The sequence below is a fragment of the Pipistrellus kuhlii genome, unplaced genomic scaffold (assembly GCF_014108245.1).
Source record: "Pipistrellus kuhlii isolate mPipKuh1 unplaced genomic scaffold, mPipKuh1.p scaffold_m20_p_1, whole genome shotgun sequence".
Lineage (NCBI taxonomy): Eukaryota > Metazoa > Chordata > Mammalia > Chiroptera > Vespertilionidae > Pipistrellus > Pipistrellus kuhlii.
In genome coordinates, this window is record NW_023425404.1 from 61579781 (window position 1) to 61598143 (window position 18363).

At 42.1% G+C, this 18363-nt stretch overlaps 1 protein-coding gene across 5 annotated transcripts in view; it reads right to left on the reverse strand.

Moving 5' to 3' along the window:
• CHD8 (chromodomain helicase DNA binding protein 8) overlaps positions 1 to 16002 on the reverse strand; it is a 63406-nt gene extending 47404 nt beyond the window's left edge. The window contains exon 1 of one of the 5 annotated variants that reach the window (XM_036448228.2): positions 15896 to 16002. The gene's annotated coding sequence lies outside the window, so the exon portion shown is untranslated. Of the gene's footprint in view, positions 1 to 2103; positions 2195 to 15480; positions 15566 to 15895 lie in introns of those variants that run through there. The other 4 variants (XM_036448256.2, XM_036448246.2, XM_045584238.1 and 1 more) reach the window with 4 other exon arrangements.
• Positions 16003 to 18363: the final 2361 nt, after the last annotated feature.

Sequence of the window (18363 nt, forward strand, 5' to 3'; positions counted from 1 at the left end):
AAGATCATCATCTATATTCTCCAAATAACAAGCCAGTTTACACTAGGAAATACTTTATATAATAGCCCCACATCTCAACTCCTTAAAAAAAACAAACAAAAAAAAAACCAAACAAACACATATTTTTATTGATTTCAGGAAGAGAGATGGAGAGATAGAAACATCAATTATGAGAGAGACTCATTGATCAGCTGCCTTCTGCACGCCCCCTACTGGGGATCAAGCCCACAATCAGGGCACGTGCCCTTGACCGCTTTAGAACCCAGGACCCTTCAGTCCGCAGGCTGATGCTCTATCCAGTGAGCCAAACCAACTAGAACTCACCTCCTTCTTCTCTTTTCCCTCAATGTAATTCTAAACTTGTTCTTCTGCAATTTTATCACCTTTAATATGGCTTTTCTTGAGGTGTTCTTTTTTTCTTTCTTTTTTTTTTTTTAGAGTTCTAACTCTCCTTTCCTTATTTTACAGGTCTTCTTACCCTTGCCCATTTCAATTATCCAATCATAAAGGACTTTAATTCTCCTCTACTTTCCCATCTCAATCTCCCCATACTTTGCAATAAAGCAGTGACTCTCAACTGGGAGATGGAGGGCACAGTAGTTTGAAAATGTGTATTTAATGTCCTAATTTTATATTTAGCAAATGGAAAGAGAAAACACACCTCAGTGTTTAGGTTATTTATATTCAATAAAATTGGACAAAATTTTCTTGGCTAGTAAGGATGAATAAAGGATGGGGGGCGGCGAGTGCTAGAGCAGAGAAAAAAGCATCCCTGGCTCAGGGGTTATCGACACCTGTAATGGGATAAGATTTCTTATGATTTCTCAAAAGGGAGTTTATCACAGTGATTGCTTATGATGGATGAGAAACATTGCAACAGTTGTCTAATAGATAACATCCATTCTCCACTTACAAATTTCTCTGTACTGACCATCCTCTTAGAGATAATGTATGCCATATTGACAAATGCTGACTTTTTCTTTATTGGTAATATATACTTTTACAAAGTACCACTGATGCCCATTTAACCTGTAACTGCTCAAACATTCAGAAAATAACAAACTATTTTAATTCAAAGTATAAATCTTGTTGTTGGAAACTGTATCCTTTGAAGAGGATCAGCTGCAAACAGATATAAACACATGTTACTGAAACACAAGATACTTAGAAGCAGCTTAATTTGAAATGAGAAATCCCTTGAAAATAAAATAATCAGAAAGCCTAAAATGAAAATCACCAATATAATTTTAAAAGAGGATTTAAAAACTACCATGAAGACATTTGAGAGACCTAAAGAATCTCAAATCTTATAAAATAACGGGAAACAAACACCCAAGGTGAATTTAATCACAATTTGGGGTCAGCAAGGGATCCACAGCAAAGGATGAAAGGTACAGACCATAAGAACTGGGGCTTTTAACTTGGAGCCACCAAGATTTCCTCAAAAAGACTGAGAGCCTAGGCCATTTTCTCTATTTTCGCTATTCTCATTGCTAAATATGACTACCCTGTTTTTCGTTTTCCCAATTGCTTAAGGAAAAAGCACTTGCACCTCAATCAGATGTATGGAGATTTGGGGGCAGAGATGTAAAGTGAGCCCTCTTGAATAAACAAGAAAAGCAAAATAGACAACTATGAAAGCTAAAAGAAGGTACGTATGTCCCGGGGGTAAAGGAGAAACTACAGAAATCATATATTCATATGAAAGGAGGGAAGGGGCAAGGTAAGGAAGTCGGGGGTTTATGAACAGGGAATCGCGACTGGGGGTGGGGGTGGCGGGGACCCGGGTAGATTACCTGCTCATACTGCCGGGGTTGGTGCCAGTAAGGCCAATACAGCAGAAGCGGGAGGTTTTTGGCAACTGGCGCCCCCCAAATGGAGATGAAGTACATGCACTTGAAGGAGGGAGCTAGCGGAGTGCCCTCCAGAGTGGGGATGGCCAAGATGGGAAGATGCGGGGGGGAGGGGGAGGCGGAAGGGGGGATGTGGATGCCCGGGTGGGAGCAATGTTAAGGCGGAAGCTACAGGCTGGAAGGCTCGACAAACCCAGATGGAGAAAAGGAGCTGTGCCTCACCCTCGTGTAGGAATAGAGGTGCCTTTACCTGCAGCGGCGTGGGGGGCCGGTTCGCCCCTCTCGCTGTATCTCCAGCACCAGTTCCCCCTCCTCCTGCGCAACCTAACCCATGCTCCAGCCCGCCCCGCGCCCTCATTGGCTAAGCTGGGCTGCCACTCACAGAGAAGCAAAGACGCAAAACAGCGTAAAGGGTGGGACTTGGGAGAGTTTCCCCTCCCCCGCCACCGCGAGTTAGGTTGAGAGCGCACGGAGAGGCCTATCCGGTTTCTAGGGCCCAGGCAAAGCCTGCAGCTTGCTTGGAAAAAAAAGGGGCCTGGCCAGAGCAACTGTCTCATGCTGCGGGAAACTAGTCCCGGGGATTAAATTCCCTACCGCCAACACTGTATTCTGTACACCCAAGAGCATAAACTCGGAGGGAGGCTTCCACTCCAGGCAAACTCTGCCTCCTCCTGAACTCCCTGCCTTCCAGCAGCCCTGTCAACTCTTCTGCTGTAGTGACTTTACCTACCCATTAAAGGAGGCCACATCTTCTCTCCATCATGGGAGTGAGGCAGGCCAGTGCTGGGATATGGAGGCCTTTCTCTCCGAAAAGATAAAGCACTCTTTCTGCCACAGCTCCAAATGCTGGTTTGCATTCTTGACACTCCAACCCGCGGGCTGCACTATCTCTTTCCAGGAGCCCTCCAACATTCCCAGCCCCTCCCCTCCTAAACAGCCCCTCAACTCACCACAGAACCCACTCTCCTGCCCCCATCTCATTCCTGCTAAAATTGAACTCTGGCATACTGGCCAGTGTCCACTTTGCTATGCCACTTGAGATCCTCTCTAATCCCCGATGAGACTAGTCAACTCCAGAGTGATGGTATGCAAGCTTAAATCCCCCAAAGTAAACTGTTATTAAAAAGAGTTGCTGATGATCTGACCACATTTCCTCTGAAATGTAACCATTAAAATTCTACTTTCTATGCTCTAGGACACAAACGAGGAAGCAGATTAACTTGGCTGTAGAGCTCCTATTTTTAAACATTCTAGCTTACCACTATTGCTAGGAACACCCAATTACCACTTCTGTAAACAGCAATACTGTTTTCCCATTCACCCAGGCTCAAAACCATATCCATTTCTCATCTCTTTGCATTACCAAAATATTATTTATCCTCTAAGATCTACAGCAAATGACTCTTCATTTTCTCTACATTTGAGTAAATGATATACCAAGTAATGTGGTTGTATTAGAAAACCAAATAGGAATAGATATGACCTCTATCTTCAATATACAGGAGTATATTTGAGTGGGAAGTGGATAAAGAGTAGGGAATTATGACAGTAGTGACAAATGTAAAGAATTACAATACAAGGTGATATGTGCAATGAAATAAGCTGAGGGCTATTACAGAAACAGATGAAAGAGACTTAATTTAATACTTTCTTAATGGAGGAAGAGTTAACTAGGGAAGGTAAGTGGCTACAAAAAAGATATTCAGGCAACAGGAACAGTAAAGAGGAAAAACAAAACAAAGCACAGCAATGAGAAACAACATGAGACATGCAGTGGAAACTTTAAGTAGTTCTGTAGTTCAGTCTTGACAAAGTGTAAATCACAAAAAACAAATTAGAGGGAGATGAGATAGAAAGGATATTAAGAGCCAGACCCTGCACGGAGGACCTTGAATACCATGCTAAAAATGTTGCTAATCCTTACACCAGGATATATTTTTTTTACTGATTTTTAGAAAACGGAAGAGGGAAGAGACAAAGAAAAATCAATATGACAGAGACACATCGATTGGTTGCCTCCTGCATGTGCCTGACCTGGGCTAGGGATGGAACCTGCAACTGAGGTATGTGCCCTTGACCAGAATCGAACCCAAGATCTTTCAATCTGTGGGCTGATGCTCTAACCACCGCATAAACCGACTAGAGCTATCGCATTTTCTTATAGGTGTTTGAGGAACCACTGAAACAGGGAATGACATGACCAGAACTGCATTTTGGTTAGCTAACTCTGGCTGTTAGGGAACAGATTTGGGGGATGAGGGTACACAGTTCACTGAAGCAGTTAGGAGGCTTCTGTAGTAGTCCAGAAAAGGGTTGTATAGTGATATTTGCTGACTTTTCTTTCTGTCCAGCAACCAAAGCCCCCTTCTTACACTGGGGTAATAGTTCAGATAAGAGTCTTCAATGGAAGGCTGGCTATTAACTCCCACTACAGAACCAGGGAGCAGGAGGACGGAGGAGGATATTGGAGGCGGAAGTCTCACCTTCACTTCCTGGCAGAGACAAGGTACACACATGATCTAGGCCCTTCGTCGGCAAACTGTGGCTTGCGTGACACATGTGGCTCTCTGGCCCCTTGAGTGTGGCTCTTCCACAAAATACCACAGCCTGGGCGAGTCTATTTTGAAGAAGTGGTGTTAGAAGTTGTTTAAGTTTAAAAATTTTGGCTCTCAAAAGAAATTTCAATCGTTGTACTGTTAATATTTGGCTCTGTTGACTAATGAGTTTGCCGACCACTGACATGGGCTAATTTAACTGGACAGTCCTTAGGGGAACTTTGACTTTGAAGAGGTAATACAAAGACCCAAAATAAGCAGATAACATTCAGCAATGGCAGACAGCAGAGTATTACTGCATCATCTTAAACAGACTGTTCAGTGGTGTGACCTTGGCAATGTTTTCCAAATCTCTAACTTCCCTTGGTTTTAGATCATTTTTTAAACCAGATTCTCTAGCATTTCCATTGATTTTGTAAGCCATACAATATCCAACCAATAAATTCCGTTTACCGTATTTTTCGTACCATAAGACGCACTTTTTCCCCCCCAGAAGTGGGGGGGAAAAGTCCCTGCGTCTTATGGTCCAAATATAGCCTACACATATACTTTAAAAAAAAAGTTTTTTTACTTGCCCGGCTCTGTGTGGTCTCTGTGTGCTTGCCCGGCTCTAAAATGGTTCTAAATGCTGCTGTTTACTTTACAGGGTTGATTACATGTGTTTATGACTATGATGTTGGGTTTTAATGCACATAAAATATTTTAGGACACTATTTGTTTCAGAATCTTTTTTTCTTCATTTCCCTTCTCTAAAAACTGGTGCGTCTTATGGTCTGGAGCGTCTTATGGTCCGAAAAATACGGTAAGTTAGCCAACTTGATTTTTATTGTTTGCAAACAAAATGATTAGAGCCTAAACCACAGCAATGTGGTGGTTCAAAAGATAATGATGGGAAGGGAGGGAAAGAGCTATTAATGCTTATGAGATAAAAAATGGTAGAACCTGGAGTTTAGAGGCAAAGCTGAGTTCAACCATGTTGAGTTTGTGGCCTATAGTATGTTGAGTAGTGATATTCAATAGGAGGTTGGATACATAAATCTGGCAGTTGGCTTGGTGATAGATGCAGAGTTACCAGTATCTAAATAGCACTTTCAAGAGTGAGGATTACACAGGGAGTATGAAGAACAAAGCAATATGGAAAACTGCACCAATATTACTGGGGAGACAGTAGAGAATATTGGGGTCTGTGAAGAATTGGAGAACCTGTCTATTCCAAAGAGAGTGGCCGCTATTTAGCTCTAGTTAAGTGTTGCCATATGGAAATGTACATCCAAGGTTGAAGAGAGAACTTCAGATTTTTCTCAAGCCAGAAATAAAGTTTATGCAAATCTTCTAGGTTTTAAATGTACTGAATAAGTAAGTAAGAAAGATAACTAACTTTTAAAATATGTTTTTATTTATTTCAGAGAGGAAGCAAGAAGGAGAGAGAGGTAGAAATGTCAATAAGGCAGAATCACTGATCAGCTGCCTTCTGCATCCCCCCAGTAGCCTCCGTACTGGGGATTGAGCCTGCAACGGGGGCACGTGCTCTGACCAAGATTGAACCAGTGACCTCCTGGTTCACAGGTTGATGCTCAACCACTGAGCAAAACTGGCCAGGCATTTTTAAAAAGTGTTTAAAACTGTATACAAAATGCTTGGCTGGAAACCCAATTAATGAGCTTTTTGGTGAGAAAAGCTAAGGAGGAACTCAGGAGAACATCAGGATTTAGGAATCAGAATAAGGTGTCTACCAAGCAGTTAAAGAAGGAAAAGCTAGAGAAGCAGAATAGGCAATGCCACAGAAGCAAAGAGAGCAGAGTATTGCAGGGGAGAAAGAGTGATCAATTATATTGAATAAGCAAAAATGTCCAATAACAACTGTCCATTGGATTTAATAACTGAAAACCTCCTTGATCCCTACTTTTCTTTGTTAAGCCAAAAGTAATCAGTGCGATACGAGCTTTCACAGCATTTTAAGTACTTTTTAAAAATAATTATCTTCTATTTTGTATTTCATTTATATTTGTACATGGAGGTATGATGAGCTTTCAAGTCAGAGGGATGAGGGTTCAAATCTTTGTCCCACCAAGTAAATTAACCTTTTTGAGTCTAGGTCATTTCTCTCTACAAAGAGGGATCAAGTTACAGGACCACTAATGAGGATTAATAAAACACCTAGCACAATATTTTGCATATACCACTATGTCCTAGAAAAGTGCTCAGCAAACTCATTAGTCAACAGAGCCAAATATCAACAGTACAACGATTGAAATTTCTTTTGAGAGCCAAATTTTTTAAACTTAACTTCTTCTAATGCCACTTTTTCAAAATAGACTTGCCTGGACCATGGTATTTTGTGGAAGAGCCACACACAAGGGGTCAAAGAGCCGCATGTGGCTCGAGAGCCGCAGTTTGCCAATGATGGCCCTAGGAGATACTCAACAAACATTGCTGGATAGACAGTTGGGAAAAAATTTTGTTTTTGTCAGTGTTCTGCACCTAATCAGTTTTAGTGGGATCATCACCCCAATTGATGGCCTCTAAAATAATTAATTTCAGCGAGTTAATTCCTATAAGCTTGAATGTACAGTCTAGCTCTCTTCCTCTGTATTAAATCTAATTTAAGGCAAATAGGAATAACTACACTTTACATTCCAGAGTCTGAGGACCATGTTCAACTAACTGGTCAGTCTAAACCTACGATGATGTAGGTTTAGTATCCAACTTTGAGTGGAGACAGACCTAAGTTGAGACTCTCAGGGATCCAAGGAAGGGCCATAAAGATTTCAGAAAACTCAGTCACATCCTGCAACACCTTTTTCAATTGGCTTCCAATACACCACACTTTTCTGGTTTTCCTCCTACCTCTAACTAGTTCTCTTTTGCTGTTCTCCTCAACCAGCCTTTAATTGTTCAAGTTCACCAAGCTTTGGTCTTAGAACCCTTTTTATTTATGAGTCTATATTTTCTTTTCAAGAATATCTAATCCACATGCATGGACTCAATTATTCACTTTTTCCACCAAATTATCTATATGCTAAATGTCTCCTGAACTAGTGCTACTGACTTCTAACTGGTTCCCCTCCATTCTGCCTGTTAAATTTTTTATACTTCAAAGCTTATTTCAACATCATCATTTCGAAAAAGCTTTCCCTGACCTTCAAGACACAAAGCCAAATTTATGCAGTATACGTTACATGGCAGGCACTCCTCTAAACAATGCAAATATAGAACCCATTTCATTTTCTTAAACCTACAATAACTATCTTTATAGATGAGAAAACTAAGGCACAGAAAGATAAGTAATTTTCTCAACATCCACAGCTGGCAAAAACAGTGTCAGACTTGCCCTAATCGGTTTGGCTCAGTGGATAAAGCATCGGCTTGCGGACTCAAGGGTCCCAGGTTTGATTCCAGTCAAGGGCATGTACCTTGGTTGCGGGCACATCCCCATTAGGGGTGGTGCAGGAGGCAACTGATCGATGTTTCTCTCTCATCGATGTTTCTAACTCTCTCTCTCCCTTCCTCTCTGTAAAAAATCAATAAAATACATTTTTTTAAAAAGCAGTGCCAGACTCAAATTCAGGCAGCTTGGCTTCAGAAGTCACAAGCTTAATCACCCTACTACATCATGCTCCAGGTTACATGCCTCTGTTATAAACTGTCTTGTAACATCCACAACTTTTATGTAGTTCAGACTGAACAACTGATTACAGTATAATTGTTTGATGCCTTCCCTTCTCCCCCTCCCCCATAGTAGAATGCAAATTCCACAGGTCAAGGACTGTGTGTAACTTGTTCATTACAATATTCCCTTTGCCTATCGGGTGGTACCAGACATTCAATATACATTTGTTGAAGGAATGCATGTTCAACTTCCAACCAAAGGTTTGTGGGAGTGAGAGGTAACGGGGAGGTTTTTGGCAAAAGCAGCGGCTTCGCTCAGAAAGCAGAGATAGTAACAAATTAATGGGCAGCGGCACATTTTTTTACCAGAAGCATTCAGAAGAGGCCTCATAAAACCTTAAGCATCTCCACATTTCAGGACCTGTAAAACTAACACAGCTTTTACATATAGTAAACAGGGCTACAGGCAATACCCATAAAAACACTGTTTTCTACAGTGGGACAGTGTTGAAAGTAATGAATTTTTAGTCATCTTCTTTAGGCTTGGGACCATTAAAGACTCAGTGGTGGCCAATTTAAAGCTGTGGCAAGTAGCAACTAGATGACACTATACCCATATGACTTGAAAATAGGGCATGGATTCATTTTTAAGTCAGGCTCATTATGTGTGCGTTTCTCCCCCCCCCCCCCCCCTCCCTCCCACTAAATAACTCTGAGTTTGCTCTCTCTGAGACAGAAAATAAGAGCCTAATCTTTCCATCCTTTGGTCAAGTTGGACTGGATCTTCCTCTTCACTGGCACATGGTCACCAAGGTGAAAGTAACATTCTGGACTACCGATGAGGATGAGGAATTGATAACTGGATCAACACGTCCACCTTGAACGTTGCCACTTTTGGTCATTCCGCACAGTAACAATATATATGTAATTTAGGTAACAGAATCCTGGTCCTCTTTATGCGCCCCCCTTCCCCCACTCACACACACACTCACACACACTCTCACACACACACACACACACACACACACACACACACACACACCGCTCTTACATGGTCTACTTTTACTGGGGCAATATACATACATTTGCTCAGCCTAACAGAAAAATATAAATATTCACTTTATTTATGAGGGATTGTTTTCATTGCAACATTTATGTTAAAAAGGTGTGTGTTAAAAAGGGGGAGGAGAAACATTATAAAGCACTGCTATCACACTTGTGCCGCTAGGCACAAAAAATGACCCCAGTGACATGTGACTAATGAAAACTTCGTGTGCTACTTTGACGTGCATTGGCTAAAAGTATGGAGTCATTTGCAAGACTGACCAAGTGATTTTCCCATGTGGAGCTTAAAGTACCTCACATGCTCTTATCTTCAAAATAACCAACTTAAATAAAAGAAACTATGTGGGGTTTTTTTTTGCTTTTTAACAGAGGTACAAAAAGAAATATTATATTCTCAAGGTTCTACAACTGCTAAAGGTACAGCTTTAACAGGCTACCCGCCAGACGCCTGGTGCTTGTCTCACGTTGTGGTCAGAGAGAGTTCTCCCACAGGGGTCAGCACTGCGCCGTGAAGTAGGGGGAAGCTAGATAGTGAATGGGACTCTGAAGTCCAACAGCCTGAGTCCTACTCCTGGTTAAGTTACCCAACCTCACTCTCTTATTCTTTTCTCTTCCGTAGAATGAAGCTAACATCACATACATTTCAGGATTATTCTGAAGATTAAAAGATAATGTACAGCCTGAATAGTGTGGCTCAGTGGTTGAGCATCGACCCATGCACCAAGAGGTCACAGATTCAATTCCCGGTTGAGGCACAAGCCTGGGTTGTGGGTTTGTCCCCGGTGGGGGCCTGCAGGAGGCAGCCAATCGATGTTTTTCTCTCATTGATGTTTCTCTCTCTCTCTCTCCCTTCTTCTCTTCCTAAATATCAATAAAAACATATCTAAAGAGAAAAAGATAACGTACAATATTTGGCACACAGTAGGAAAATAAAGAGAAGTTTATTATTCCCTGTCCAATAATTTAAAAGAGTACCTCTAAAGATTTCTCTCAAAGCAAAATTACTCCTTTGAGACTTGGCTGAGCTGATCTACTAAGCATAATAGTGCAGTACTGAAATAGATGTAGAAGTTTCACAATTACAATAGCAGGACTGCTGGGCGGGATGAAAAGACTCTGCTGAGAAAGCAGTAAAACCTTTTAACCTCAAGCTCATGAAAAAGACTTCAACCAGCACTGGTGTCTAGGGCAACAACCAGGTAGTTCAATTAATCATTTTCATCTTTGTAGGAACGATGCCAGTGTCTATCTCCTACTACTCCATTTACTTCACAACGCCTGCTCATGGGAACTTACGTTCTCCAACGAAGCAGGCTGTCCCTTGGTAGTTCATATGCCCAGATCCAGACTCCCATGGTCTTTAGGAGAGGAGTGATCATTCCCTATATGTAAAGACCTTATGAAAAAGATTGCCCCAACAGGAGGCATACCGGAAAAATAAGCAAAAGCACATTTTACAGAACTGATGTGTTACTAATGTGCTCCACTCCACAGACAAGAGGTAAAAAAAGAGAATGATTGAGCACTGATAGAAGTAATGAAGAAACCACCGAGTAAAAAGTTCAGTATCCATGCAACTTGGTAGCCCCTATCCAAAATTCCAAAGTTTTCTCCATTCAGTTTATTTAGGCAGATGTATATCTGATAAAATCATGTTCTGTTACAAAATCCTGCTATGACCCTGGCCGGTTGCTCAGTGGTTAGAGCATTGGACACAGGCCCAAAGGGTCGCGGTTTCAATTCCTGGTCAAGGGCATGTACCTGGGTTGTAAGTTTGATCCTGGACCTGGTCAGGGAATGTGGGAGGCAACCAATGTGTCTCATAATGTTTTCTTTCTCTGTCTCTCCCCTCACCCCCTTTTCCTTCCTTCTACTCTTTCTAAAAATAAATGGGAAAAATATCCTCAGGTGAGGATTAAAAAAAAAAAAAAAAAAAAAAAAAAAAAAATCCTGCTATGATTTGGACTTAAAAAAGGCAGCCCAGCCGAAACCGGTTTGGCTGTGGATAGAGCATTGGCCTGTGGACTGAAAGGTCCCAGGTTCAATTCCAGTCAAGGGCATGTACCTTGGTTGCGGGCACATCCCCAGTGAGAGGGTGTGCAAGAGGCAGCTAATCGATGATTCTCTCTCATCGATGTTTTTAACTCTCTATACCTCTCTCTTTCTCTCTGGGAAAAAAAAAAAAAAAAAAAAAAAAAAAAAAAAGGCAGCCCAACTACTGAAATCACCATTTCCTCAAGAACTTAATGAAAAAGAAAATCCCTTTCTTTAATGGGACAATGTACAAACTATTCCATGTCCCAAAGGACTAATTCCCAAAGATGTAGTGGATCCCCAAAGTATATAGTGAAAGAAAAAAATGGAAGTATGTAGTGGGGGCCCAGCCAGTGTGGTCAATGGTTGAGCATCAACCTATGCAAGGGGAAGTCACAGTTGGATTCCAGGTCCGGGCACATGCCCAGCTTGCAAGACTGATCCCCATTTGATGTTTTTTTTTTTTTTTTTTTTTTTTTTTTTTTTTTTTTTTAATATATTTTATTGATTTTGTACAGAGAAGAAGGGAGAGAAATAGAGAGTCAGAAACATCGATGAGAGAGAGTCATCGATCAGCTGCCTCTTGCACACCCCCTACTGGGGATATGCCCACAGCCAAGGTACATGCCCTTGACCGGAATCGAACCCGGGACCTTTCAGTCCCCAAGCCGACGCTCTATCCATTGAGCCAAACCGGTCCTGGCTGCCCATTTGATGTTTTTATCTCTTTCTCCCTCTCCTTTCCTCTCTGGAACCAATAAAAATATATTTTAAAAAAGAGGAAGAAGAAGAAAGTTCATAGTGGGGGAAAAGAAAACACAAAACCTTTGGATATTCCAAGGATTTCTATAATGACAATGCAAGGCAATTGGAGAAACCTGAAAGATTTTATAGTCCTTGAAATCCTTTCTCTCAGGTGAAATTAAGAATTTAGTTAATATACTTCCTTTCTCAGAGAAGTACTGACATTGTTTTAGAAGAATTACAGACTCTCAAAACCAAAAAGTCTTATTATAGGATTATTAGTTACTGGAGTATTGGGACATTACCAAAAGAATTAGAACTATCACATTTAATGTGCTAAGATACAGGGGAGAAAAGAAGCACAGTCCTATTACTGCCTAGTAATCTGAGTAGCATGTCATATAATTGCCTTTTTAAAATGAAATAAGGTCTAAAAATGCCAAATAAAATTAAGCCATACACCATAAATTTCTCTGGTGTAATTTTAGAGGAAAGGGATGTTTCATTCCTTCAAAGACAAACCCAATATTTTCTTAATAATTATGCTTAAGAGAAGTTTCTTGTTAAAATCCTTGACTTGCCTTTGAATTTTTGAGGGTATTTTTATTTGAATAAGAGTGAGCCTGATGTTCTGGGAGGTCTTCACAAACACACTAATAAGAATACATTTAGATAGTCTGAAATTGAAGACGCTAGAACACTGTCTAGGTTCCCTACACTGTTTAGAATACATTCCTGGATCCATCCCTGCTGAAGGTGAATGTAAAGCAATTACCCATGCCAGTATAGTTTCTGTGTAAGCCTGCTGGACATTGATATTATGTAACAAACGTTAGTAGGTAGAAATTAAGTGTTTTATTTTTAAAAGTCTACTGTTGCAATCTGAAGGCAGTATCTTAATAAAAAAATATTAAGATATTTTTTAACTGATCATTTTTGCTTCATTAAACAACCAAGAACCTGGTTAAGGGCAGAAAGTAATGTATAAGTAAAAGGTAAAAAAAAATTTTTTTTAACAGATGCCTATAGACGAGTGTAATGAGAAATTTGTAGTTTAAATTTAAAACATCCAATAACTACAAAAAGATGGATTCATTTTGCAATACAAATACAATGAAAATCTTGAAGGCAGTGTGAAAGAGTTAGAACACACACAAAAAGAGCTAAATTACAACTTCATACATGTACACACATAAGACAAAACTGAAAGGTTAAAAAGAGGGGAAAATCATTCAGGATAAAATTTAGAATGTAATAAGTGGTTAAATAAACTTTCAGGCAATAGTAAACAGTTTCATATAGAAATACAACTATCACTTGCCGAAACTGGTTTGGCTCAGTGGATAGAGCATCAGCCTGTGGACTGAAAGGTCCCAGGTTCGATTTCGGTCAAGGGCAGACACATCCCCAGTAGGGGGTGTGCAAGAGGCAGTTGATCAATGTTTCTCTCACCGATGTTTCTAACTCTCTATCCCTCTTTCTTCCTCTCTGTAAAAATTAAATAAAATATATATATTTTTTAAAAAAGAAATACAACTATCACTTGGGTACTAGAAACCATTTAGTGTTTCTCTACATTCCTTAAAAGGCCTCAGCAATACAGAAGCAAAAAGGTGCAATGTCAGTGAATAAAAAAAAAAAAACATGAAGTGAACAAAATCGTAATGGAGGATGAAAGGAAGACCATTAACTCTGTAAAGAATAAAAAAAATTGATTAAAGGGGAGCTCTATAAACTTAAGCTGAATGAAATATGAAATGACTGCCTATGAGATAATCAAATGTTAAAGATAAGATAGTAAACACAGTAAGGCCTGCAGATTAGGGACTTGCTCAAATGCAAGCCCAGAAGAGGACTGACTTCTAGGGGTAAGGGGGAAAGGTCCAGAAAAGTTCTGTTTATCCCCGAGATATTAGGTTCAATGTAAGCTCGGGAGATATCTTAACTCTTGCAGGGCTGTGGACACAGTATCTCTAAAGCATTTGGCATCTCTCTGAATGTTCTGAAAGTGTTACAGTATTTCAGCAGATGGGAATATTAAATCTCATTCTCTCAGTAAGCAAGCACAGTTCTTGGCACTCACCAATTAATCTTAAGTGGTAGTTTTGCTTAGAAAGATCTTGCTGTTTTTAAAAGATGTGTGCAATGGTTGTTGTTGTTTGCTTTTTTTTTTTTTTTTTTTTAAAGACAGATTCCCCTTCACCATCCTACCTTAGCTATCAGAAATTTGACCCTTCACATAAAATGTCCAATTTTTCATTTTAAAACCAAAACTCTGCAGTGGTGGTGATTATAACGCCAGGATTCCACTCCAGCACCCAGCGACGCTGCAGACAAGGCTGCCCTAGGAAACACAAGATCTGTGTTTCCTGGTGATTCACAGCCAGCTCAGCAGATTTGTGTCACTTTCTATCCCCATCTAAATGGATTTTGTCAATGTGGGAACTGACAACATCAAAAGGCCAGATGCAGAAGATAGATCAAGCAACATGGGGAAAGTGTGAATTGTGCAAGTACCCGTACACCGCTTCATCAAATGCCTTATCAAAATCCACTACAACTTCGGTACTTCCATTTTAAACCTCCCACCCGAGCCTGTCCACACACGCACACCTACCCTGTCTTTGGCCAGTGTACGTCATCCTGCCTTGCAGACCCACTGGTATGCCACTCCTGCAACGCGGGCCTTCTTAAACGAAAAACGTTTTCCTTATCATAACTCTGGTTAAGGGGCAGGATAATTCCAAAATACTCGGAATGGGGAGCTTCTCACATTCTGGCCCGAAAAGGTTGACAATCTGTTCTGAAATCTTATTTGGTGACCAAACTCAAAAGAAATTCTGCAGAAGACATTACCTCGTGAACTACCCAGAGGACACATCACACACTCAGCATCTAGTATCTAAGGTGCCCTACACACCAGCTGGGCCCTGAGCCGATGGTGGGGTAACCCGGTCAGAGAATCCCTACAGAACAACTGAGGAGCCAATGATACGGTGCTGTCGGGGTGTGCGATGGCAGGATGCAGTGGTCCCCGGTGATGCGGCTCCTCTGGCTGGTGTTTGGGACGTTCTTTCAAAGAAAAAGCTATCGAATACCAAGCCTTTGACTTTTGGCTCTCTATGCTCGGTCCCTGGGGAGAGGTTCACCGAACAGCTATACCCCTAGATGCCCGCACTGCACCCCTCTTCTCCCAAGGCCTGGATCCCTGCAGGCCTGCCCCTTAGCAGGCCGGAGCTGCTGCACTGGCACCGCTGCTGCAATGGCAGGGAAGTTTCCTGCGACACCAGAGCCAGGTAAATAAAGAAGCTGCCTTCGCCCAGAGGTAAGGGGAGGGGTCCTCTGCCAGCGGAGGGTTTACATAATGCAACAGAAACCAGGAAGCTCCGCAGACCTGTCAGCGGGGAGGCGAGGCTGGGGCTCCTCTCCGCCCCCGCCCCCGCGCCCCCCCCCCCCTCTAAACAGTCCCCCAAGGCCTGCTCTTCTCTCCCGAAGATCCACAGAAACTACACGTAATAATGTAAAACAATCTGCACACGCTCACCCCGTGCGTTCCTACCCACTTCCACTATTAACCTACAAGAACACAAGCCAAAAACAAAAATCAAAAAAAGAAAAACCCTAATCTCTCACTCCTGAGTCCAAAGTATGGAGTGTAACCAAACGGAGCCGGGGAGTTCTCCTTCCTCGGAAGGGCCAAGGAGGACAAGGAGCTGCCTTAAAGCCTACACCCCGCCCAGCACCGCAGTGACAGGCCCTGAAACCCCACGGCGGCCGGGCAGCTGCCCCCGCGGGGCGACGCGGCCCGGCCCGGGCCGGGCGGCGGCGGGCGGGCGGCCGCTCCCCCGGCCTCTCACAAAGGAGAGTGGTTCCGTCCGGAGCATCACCCGGCACCTGATCCCTTCACAACTGGCGGGCGGGCGGGGGCGGTGGATCGAGGAAGAGGATGAGTCTCTGAAACCAATTCTAAGGGCCTCGGCCTTTGCAAAGACCCCTGCGCCGGCACTGAGGAGCGGGCGCGAACGGGAAGCCTACCTGAACCAGTCCCGGCACTTCCTTTCCAGCCAGCGTTTCAGCTCACCCTCACGGAGAACAAGGCGCCTTCCGGCGGAGCATGGCCAGCCCTCGCCTCAACCTAGCTTGCTAGTAGTCCATTCTCGCCAGGCCCCGCCCACCTAGCTTCCTCCCACCAATGACAGGGCCGACGCCCGGCCTCTTCCAGCAGGGTTGTGTGCGTCCCGTCCAGGAAGTCTCTCGAAGGTGGGGGGGGAGGGAAAGGGACGGACGCGTGGGTCCTAAAAGGCTCTGAAGTGTCCGTAGGCAACCACGGATATGCCTGATTGAAAATAAAATCCAGCGGTAGCTCCCCTTGGTAGTCTCAGTTCGCAGGCTTCCAGGCCCCTGGGCATTTCTTTTGCCCCCGCCGCTGGGGGCGCTCTGCACGGAAAACATTTAGTTACCTGTTCCCGGGAAGCCATCTTGGATCGGGCAGGTGCTCAGGGGCAGGAAGAGGGAGTGCTGAGAAAAAGTGCAGCTCTTTTCGGCGTTCTGTCGGATTGCTGAGGCCCAGCTCCAACTCCTTTATTTAAGAATGCCTCTTGCTCACTATGGGGGGAAACTGGAATATTGCTGATTGTGGTGAGAAGCAACCGCCACCCCCTCTCATAGCAGTGAAGCGACCTTATCAAATAAAAGCAGCAAAAAAATTAAAAAAATAAAAAGTTCTTAGTTGAAACCGGTTTGGCTCAGTGGATAGAGCATCTGCCTGTGGACTGAAAGGTCCCAGGTTCGATTCCAGTCAAGGGCATGTACCTTGGTTGTGGGCACATCCCCAGTAGGGGTGTGCAAGAGGCAGCTGATCTATGATTCTCTCTCATCGATGTTTCTAACTCTGTCTCTCTCTCTTCCTCTCTGTAAAAATACCAATAATATATATATACTTTAAATAAAATTTTTTTTTAAAGAAAGTGGGTTTTCCCAGTTCCTGGAATAAACCTTTATGGTCATCTCACTACCAGGACATCAGCATAAGACCAACCTATTGGTTGTATCTCTATTCTATATGTTTCTAATCCTTATGCTTCACTTGCCAGTTTTCCAGGGTTCTGACTTTGACAGTACATTGGGCTGGCAGTCCATTGGAAATGAGAAAACAGGATTTAGGGAAGAACAATTTTTTTTAAAAAAAGACTAAATTCATCAGACCAAAACTACTTGTAAATACAAATAGAGCAAATGATAGAAGTCTTAAGATAAATTATATGTAAGGAAGAGAGCCATTAAGGGTCAGCCTTAAAAACATAGGCAGCAGAGAGTAATTTTCTAACAACTGCATTTAAATAAGGACATAATTTTATTCCCCTTTTTATTGAACTTATTGGGGTGACACTGCTTAAAATTATACAGGTTTTAGGTGCACAATTCCACAACACATAGGAAATAATTTAATGTCGGCTTAAATTCTCTTGTGGTCAATGAGATTTTCCTGTGTGTCCTAGTCTAAATTTCTCCTTGCTATTGGAAGATTTTGTTTTTGAACTGAGTGGAGCCTTTCCAGATCATGAAAGGAGTTTCTAAATGAATGACATGTTTGCATGGTCACACATGGTAGGAGTTGAGACCTTAAGGAGTCATATGAGTAATATTTTATCACATTAGTGATAAGACTTGGCCACATACATTTTCCTGTATGCAGTACAGTCTGTTGGCCAAATTCTCCCCTTGGCCAAATTCTATCAAACTTGAGGTATTAGGATTTATCAAAACAATGTATTTGCAACTGAATATGCAGATATGATCTTAATTATTAGTAGTTTCTAGAATCTATATTTCCTTCTGCCTATTTGATACAAAATAAACTTGCTATCGAAGGAACCAGTTATAGGCATTACATTATAGAAAGGAAAAAGGGTATGCCTGGTCTAATAATTACTGCTGTCTGCAGTGATCTACAATAGTAATAGACTGCTATAAATAATATGGTTCCTTCAAAAACCAATCAACACCCATATTACCTCATAGCTACCATTCTTCATCAGGGTGCAAGACCCATTTTTTTTTTTAAAGTATTTTAAAATTTATTTTAAAGAGGAAGAGAGGGAAAAATAGAAACATCAATGATTGACTGGCTGCCTTCTGCACCCCCCACACTGGGGATCAAGCCCACAACCTGGGCATGTGCCCCGACTAGAATTGAATCCAAGACCCTTTAGACTGCAGGCTGATGCTCTATCCACTAAGCCAAACCGGCTAGGGCATGGGAGATCCATTTTCTATGATAATTCATGACCATTTCACTCAGAGCATCAGCAATGATCAACACAGGTCATGAATTTGTCCAGAAACTTTTGTTTCTCCTGTATATCTTACAATTGGTGAAATACTCAAGTATAGAAGGTTATGAGTGATTTTGATAACAGAACTGGATGTAGGATTTTTGGTTTAAAAAGATATGCTCCAAAACATCAAAATGGTACACTTTAATAGCTCTGAAAGCAGCCGCT